Here is an 8,272-nt window from a genome sequence, read left to right as displayed (position 1 = left end):
GAGAAGGAAAGGGCTTATTATATACGTATATGCTAATATTATTCTTAAAGCCAATTCTGATAAATCCTTCGGGAAAGAAAGAGATGCAGCCACCTGTTAATGTGGTTCAGCTTCTTTGTTTCCAAATGTTACAGCTGTCACCAGACCAGCCATTCCGCTTGGGGCGAGGCCAGGGGGTAGAGGGGGAACATCTGTCCACTAAGGACACCACTAAACAGCAACAAAATCTTGGGGCAACCCCTCTCTCTTTCCTCGAGTGCTTTCGCTAGCCGGTCCTACTTCCCCACTCCTTCGGGAGTTTCCTGTTCCATTACGTAGGCAGGAGGGCGAGAGGTCCCAGCTTTCATAATTGCGAGTGGATTGGCTGGGTGTGTACGTGCGAGTAACTGTGTGTGGGGGGGGAGTGGAGCTTGCTACAAGGGGCTTAGAAAAACTAGTCGCCAATTTAAAATATTTTCGGAGTGTTTGAATGATATCTTAAGTGCTAATCCCACTCTCAAATTCAGCGAAATGAACAATACAGATAAGGAAGATGAAGAGGGTGGAAAACCCACACCGCGGAATGGAGCTGTCCATGCCGCGGGAGTGACAGGGGAGCGCTCAGAGGAAAGGCGCTCTGCAGGGAAAGTCACTCTGGCTCTTCTCTCTCGGTCCACCAGCCGGCGACGCTTCTTTTATAAAAGCATTCCTAGAAAATAACCCTACAACCGGGAAGGGTAGCGATCGTTGAGCGCAGTTTCCAGGAGCCGGTCCCCGCAGCCCGGAGAGGCCCCTCTCCCCCCGCGGCTGGCGCGGAATGTGGCGATCCGGCCCGGCGCGGGGGATGACTTCCTGCGGCCGGAGCTCGGCGGCGGGAGCAGCTGCTGCAGCTGGCAGGTCGGGTGGGGACCGGCCGAGCTGAACGAGCACAGACCCGGCGCGGCGGCACTGCGGCCCCGGGGCAGCCGGCACCGGGGACATGCGCTGATTCGATCCCTCCGGAGAAGGTAAGCAGCCCGGCTATTATTAGCCTCGGCCACACTGCGCGGTGCTTTCTGCTTGGTTAGTAATGGGGTTTGTAATACAGAGGGAAGAAGGGGAATATCCCTGCCGCCTTCTGCAATGGGATTAGGAGCAACAACTGAAACTGAAATGTTAATCAGCCAAGTGCTTGAGGTTATTGGAGGAGCGGTGTTACTGGGCAAACAAAGAAGGCGGTCAGCCTCTGTAATCTTAAGATAATCAACCATTGCTGTGCCACACTCGCTTAGATATTGAAGAGGATTCAGAATGTAAAATAATTTGAGTTGCACTTTTACGTTGCTACCTTCAACCTTCGCTTGGTTAATTTCTGGTTTGCGAGCAGCAGGTTCTTGTGAGCAGCCTAGAGAAGTAATCGGAAATCTTCCCTTTCCTCTTGCCTTCCTCAGTCTTCTCCCTTTCCAGTTATCATAATGGGTCTGCACATTTCAACGTCAAACACCCACTTTAAAACTGAACCTTTAGAAAGAATCTCAAATTAGAGGAGAAACTTACCTCCTGGAGTTCAGCTTGGGTTGAGCAGCACTTGTCCCCACTTCTCCCTTCATTTACCATCTTCTCTTGTCATTCATTTCATTGATTTCCCCCCCACACCCCGGGTATGCTGTGCCCATTAACAAGCCAGCTCTTGTCAGCTCCTGTCCACCACCTCTGTTCCGTGACTGATTTTTCAAGGACCCAGAAAGGGCATTGCCTTATACCACGTTTGGACTATTATCTGTGTCCTTCCTCAAAATGCATGTCATGAAAAATCCTTTAAGCCCAGTACCAACATGGTTTCCGATAACTCCCTTCATTGTAGTCACTGCAGCTACCAGATGGGTTTCGAGGACAACAGAATCTGTTGGGGTGTGAGAAAGAGGGCTATACCTACATATTTTGCTCCATGTGCATAAGAATAGGTGGAAGTAGAAATGCAAATGTCAGTCTATCCCGTTTTTCTTGAAGGTTTTTTAGTCCAGCTAGGTTGTGAGATACCTAGCTGGGTAGGGTATGGGGCAAGTCATCCTGCAAAAGCAAGCAGTGTGTTTGTCCTAGGATTCCCCCAATAACCTCAAAAGAGTTTCCAGAGAGGCTTTTCCCACAGGCAGTCAGAAAGCCAGGGGAGGTGGCCAAGGTAAACCTCAGGTTATTTGGGCATCCTCAAGTTAGTCTCCCCTTTTAGGGGTTCTGACCTAGGATTTCCCCACAAACGCTTTGCTGCTGAGCTCAAGTGCCCATTCTTGTTGCCCACCTAGGGATGTACAACTGAACGATATTCTGTGAAATGGTGAAGATTGCTATGGTGGGGATTGCAAATGTGCCACTTCACTAACAGAGAACAGTTGCAATAAGCCAGACTGGGTGGTGTCTGTGTGCCAATATTCCATTTAAAAAGAGATTTGTTATCTTTAAATCTGAAATTAAAGAGACAGTTTGACTCAAAAGGCCATGGATTTTATTTTAACAAATTAAAATAGGAGATCAATGAAAAAGAGGGCCAGGGTTTATAGCTAACCTTCTTACCTTCTTTTTTAAATATTGCTTTAGAACAAGATACTGGTTCTGAAAAATCATGTTACTTCTATTATATATCGTTATTGTTTTTCTGATTACAAATTCTCTATTTATAAATACACTTTGGAAAGATTTGAGTTGGTTTCTTTGTCTTTCTATCTTCAGTATATGAGGCAGAAGGAGTGGAAGGGGGTGGGCAAATCCCACTCCAAATGGCCCACTCAAAGAACTGTTCCCTGGACCATGCAAACCTCTGGACCGAAATTGTTTTGGCTGGTTGTTATTATTATCTTTAAATGTGGTTTGGGTTTGAAAAATTAAATTTTCAATATTCTAAAATTTTGACTCAGGCACACCAAGTAGAAGAGAGAACAAAGAACAAGAATAGCAAAACTATTTTCCACCTTTCTTACCTAATTGTAAAATATTTAATTATATGAATAATTATTCTGAATAATAATGGAAAGACATATTAAAATAATAATTCATTTTTAAGAAAGTAGCCCAAGGTTTATGAAATACAGGTTAGTGCAATTGATCTTAAGTACAGTAAAAATTTCTGTAATTTTAAAAGGTGTTTTTATGTTGACTATTAGTACATGAAAATATGCTAATGATGGTTAGAAATTGAAATGTCTGTTACTTGGTTTCTGAAGAAACTGAATTCTTTGGCAAGAAATGGGTCAGGATTAGGGGACTGGAGCTGCCAAAGCCGGCATCATACCTGCCAGTGATTTTATAGGTGAGATGAATGCACTAAGTTATGGATTAGGGCTGGAGAAACCTTCTGGGGAAGAAAGGAAACAACATAGAAAATAGAATTTGTTATTTTAGTGCAGCTAAGATAATTAAATTTAAGGTATTTCTGAATTTGGACTTCGTTATATTTAAACAATTTCTGAGGAAAGTTTCTAAATTCAAAGCCCTAGGTAGAAATAGTTGTATGATTTCCTAACCGAAACTGATTTATGACTCTTATTTCCTTTGTTAAAAACGTCTCCCAGAGAAAGGAAAAATTAATTGCCCAGTGTTAAGGAGGAGTAATACCAAATAGAAGGATGTACCTATTAGTTGCTAAATGAACTGTAGGAACTTTTTTGTAGATTTGACAAGATAGAATTGAAATCAATCTGTTGCTTTCCAATCACGTAAAAAAAAATTTAGTCTGGTGGGTGGTCAGTGTTATCAGTAATTTAAGACTTGAGTACCGATTTAGGATTCAAAGTTACCTCTCCTTACAAAAGGCATTTTCTGGTGCTGCATTACTGCCATTAGCTACAATTGAAATAGACTTATCCTGAGATTTTGAAAAATAGAAAAAGAAATAGTAGGATTAATAAGGCTTTGCCTCCACTGAGAATGGGTAGGAAAAGTGCTATTTTGAAAGTTATCAATGGCCTCTTAATTGCCAGATTTCTGTGCTGTTTCAACCTGTTCTTTACGTCTTTATTTTTGAGTTCTCTTCTAAGTTCTTTTTTTAAAATTTTACTGCTTTGTGTTTTGTTCACTAAAATAGCATTTTTAATTGAAGTATAGTTGATGTGTAATATTATATAAGTTACAGGTGTAAAATATAGTGACTCACAATTTTTAAAGGTTATACTCCATTTATAGTTATTATAAAATATTGGCTATATTTTCTGTGCTATGCAATATATCCTTATAGCTCATTTTATAATAATAGCTTGTACCTCCTAATCTCCTATCCCTATATTGTTCTTTTTTCTAAATTAAATACTTGTGTTCAAAAGTATTATTAATAAGTAATATATAAAGAGATATCTCTTTATCTAGTTTCTCACTAATCCCCTTAAATTACCTCATGACCAGCCTAGAACAAGTGCTGTTTATTTCTAGTTTGTGCCTCATCATATCACGACTATATGTCTTCATTTGTTCCTTTCACTCACCCTGCTACACGTTGAAACCTTGCTCACAGCATACACTGCCTCTTCCATGAACCCTTCCCCGTACCCACCTTCCTTCTCATTTCAGATGTGTTTCTCCCTTGTCTAAATTCCTATGGCACTTTCTATTTTGGTCTATCCTTTAGTTTGAACATGATTTGCTGTTCTAAAATAACCCTAGAGAGCAGAGTCTTTGACTAACAACTTTTTACTACCTGCAACTCGTGATACAGTGCCTAGCTATGTATATGCAAAGTAGATGTTCAGCAATTTGCTTTTAGTGAAGAAATTAGCTATTATTTTCCAGGGGTGTATATCCACCTACTCTAATATCCAAGTTAGGCTCTAAATAATGTGTGCAAGTAAATTTTAGTTTAAAATCCCTATATAATAATATAGTGAAAGTACATTCAAACAGTTATATTCAACAAAAGTTATTGTGAGCTTACATGCCCTTAAGTGGATATTGGCTCATCCGTATCAAAAAGCATAGTAAGCATTACAAAAGAAAACTTTAAAGAAGACATTGTACCAGCTTTCAGTATGCTTTCATTCTACTGAAAACAAGTAAGCAGGGGAAGATGTCTTGCATAAATAAGTACTAGTCTTAAAGCGCTCTGCTAGGTACTTTCATCTATGGTGTATAATTTCATCCTTCTACTATATGCTAATTTTACACTGAGACTCAGAGATCTTACCTAAATGACAGAGATTCTTTCCACATTAATGTGCTGTTCTTTGAAGTGTTAACGAGTGAAGGAAAACTATAAAAACATAATCAAAGTAGTTTAAAATGGTTTTGTGATCAGGCTTTCCAGTGCTTTTTAAACTTTTGGGTCTTAACATCTCCTTTAATAATTCAATAAAAGCTATGCATCCACTCCCCAAGTACATACACAACACACACACATAGAAATGTGCCTGTAATTGCAGGTGTTTGCGGACCTAATAAAGCCCTCCTTTGCAAATGCTTTAAGGACATCTACGCTGGGCTCAGTTTTTCTTTTTGCCTATTCTATGCTTAATATTTATTTTTGTACCTATTAAAATTAAACAAATTGTTATCTGTTATAGATTGAGATATAAACCTAAGCAGCTTCGTACTTTACAACTTTTCTTTTTGCATTTTTGTATTCTGTCCTTCTCTCTCATACAAACACACACATTTATATAAATGAGATCAAATAATACTTTTCTGTGAAGAGAATGCTTAGAATTTATTCTTAACGATTTTTCTATATATCACACGTCAGTGTTAGCTATAGTCATCATGTTGTACACTATGTCCATAGTATGTATTTATCTTACAATTGGAAGCTTGTACCTTTGGCCATCTTCCTCCAATTTCCCCTCCCCTGACCCTCTGTCTCCTGTAACCACAGGTCTGATCTCTTTTTCTATGATTGTTTTCTTTTTTTTTAGGTTCCACATATGTGAGATCATATAGTGTTTGCCTTTCTTTCTCTGACTTATTTAACTTAGCATAAAGCCTTCAAGGTCCATTTCTGTTGTCTCAAATGGTAGCATTTCTTTGTTTTCTTATAGATGAATAATATTTCAGTGTGTGTGTGTGTGTGTGTGTGTATACACATATAATATGTATATATCTATAAATATATAAAACAACCTCTTTACCCATTTGTCCATCAATGGGCACTTATGTTGTTTCCATGTCTTGCCTATTATAAATAATGCTGCTATGAACATGGGGGTACAGATATCTTTTTGAGTTAGTGTTTTCATTTTCTTTGGATATATTCCCAGAAGTGGAGTTGCTAGATATATGTAGTTCTAGTCTTAATTTTTGAGGATCCTCCCTACTGTTTTCCATACTGGCTTTACCAATGTACAATCCCACCAACAGCACAAGGGTTCCCTTTTCTCCACATCCTCACGAGCATTTGTTATCTCTTGACTTTTTGAGGATGACTGTTCTAACAGGTGTGAGGTAATATCTCAGTGTGGTTTTAATGTTCATTTCCCTAATGACTAGTGGTATTGAGCATCTTTTCATGTACCTGTTGGCTTTTCGTGTGTCTTCTTTGGAGGAATGTCTGTTCAGTTCCTTTGCTCATGTTTTAATTGGGTAATTTTTTTTTGCTATTGATTTGTATGAATTTTTAATTTATTTTGGATATTAACCCTTATCAGATATATGGTTTACAAATATTTTTTTCCCATTCTATATGTTGTCTTTTCAATCACTTTGTTGATTTGTTTTTGTTTTTGTTTTTGTTTGCTGTGCAGAAGCTTTTTAGTTTGATGTAGTTCCATTTGTTTATTTTTTATTTTGTCGTTTGTGTTTTCAGTGTCATATCCAAAAAGTCATTACCAAACCCATGTAATGAGCTTTATTCCTATGTTTTCTTCTGGCAGTTGCATAGTTTCAGGTCTTATATTTGAGTCTTTAATCCAATTCAAGTTAGTTTTGTGAGTGGTATAAGATATTGGTCCAATTTCATTCTTTTACATGTGAATATCCAATTATCCCAGGGTTCCCTTGTATGTAACTTCTCTCTTTTCTCTTGCTGGTCTTAACATTCTTTCTTTGTTTTTGACTTTTGATGATTTAATTGCAGTGTGTCTCAGAGTAGCCCTATTTGAGTTCAACCTATTTGGGCTTGTTTGGGCTTCATGGATCTGGATGTCCATTTCTCATCCTAGGTTTGGGAAGGTTTCATCCATTATTGCTTTAAATATACTTTTTTTCCTTTTCTCTCTCTCTTTTCTTCTTCTGGAATTCCCATAACATGAACATTGTTTACTTTATTGTGTCCCATAATTTACATAGGCTTTCTTCACTCTTTTTGTTCCTTCCACTGGGTAATTTCTAAAGTCCTATCCTCCAGTCCTATCCTCCAGCTGATTCTTTCTTCTGCATGGTTGAATCTACCTTTGAAACTTTCTATTGAATTCTTCAGTTCAGTTATTGTATTTTTAAAATCTAGTGTTCCTGTTTTTTTGATGTTGCTATTTCCTTGTCAAACTTCTTGTCTTGTTCATGCATTGTTTTCCTAATTTCACTTAGCTGTCTGTGCTTTCTTGTAGTTCACTAAACTTCCTTAGGAGGATTATTCTGAATTCTTTGACAGTTCATAGATATTCTTTTTTTTTTTTTTTTTTTGCGGTGTGTGGGCCTCTCACTGTTGTGGCCTCTCCTGTTGCGGAGCACAGGCTCCGGATGTGCAGGCTCAGCGGCCATGGCTCACGGGACCAGCCCGCTCTGTGGCATGTGGGATCCTCCCGGACCGGGGCACGAACCCGCGTCCCCTGCATCGGCAGGCAGACTCTCAACCACTGCGCCACCAGGGAAGCCCAGATCTTTATTTTTTTAAGGTCAGTTATTGGAGATTTATTAGTTTCCTTTGGTGGTGTCATATTTGCCTAATTTTTGTGATCCTTGATTCCTTACATTGGTATCTGCATATCTGAGTAATTGGGCTCTTCCTCCAGAGTTTACTGGGTATTATATTCAGTAGTAGTAGTAGATGGGGCTATGACTTAGTTTCCTGGCAGAGAATCAGAGCTTGTATAGGACCTAGCTCTGGACAGGACCCAGAGCCTGTATAGTTCAGTTTGGGAACCCAAATCAGGCCAGAGTGTGCACTTAATTCCTTGGTCAGGTGAGGGCACTGGTTTTGCCCTGCAGAAGGGGGAGGCCACAGGCTGTGCTGTCTGTTCAAGTGCCACTGTATCTAGGGCTGTTTAATGGGCTGTACAGCTTCCCATGTTCTCTGGTTAGGCTTTGGACATGCTGAAGGCCGTATTCAGTGATGAGTAGGGCTATGAATTAGATTTCCTGCCTGGGTGCAGCAGGAGAAGCAGCTCTAAAGCCAGTAAAGCTCTTT

General features: G+C 39.5%; 1 long non-coding RNA gene across 3 annotated transcripts in view; it reads left to right on the top strand.

Moving 5' to 3' along the window:
* The first annotated feature begins 698 nt into the window (after positions 1-698).
* The window catches only part of LOC308606314, a 68,932-nt gene continuing 61,358 nt past the window's right edge, over positions 699-8,272 (top strand). The window contains exon 1 of one of the 3 annotated variants that reach the window (XR_014013798.1): positions 699-986. This is a non-coding gene — a long non-coding RNA (uncharacterized lncRNA). Of the gene's footprint in view, positions 987-7,291; positions 7,761-8,272 lie in introns of those variants that run through there. The other 2 variants (XR_014013797.1, XR_014013796.1) reach the window with 2 other exon arrangements.

The sequence above is a fragment of the Mesoplodon bidens genome, assembly GCF_964165515.1.
Source record: "Mesoplodon bidens genome assembly, chromosome: 18".
NCBI lineage: Eukaryota > Metazoa > Chordata > Mammalia > Artiodactyla > Ziphiidae > Mesoplodon > Mesoplodon bidens.
The sequence above is the reverse complement of the archived record's forward strand: the minus strand, read 5'-3'. Positions and strand labels throughout refer to the sequence as shown.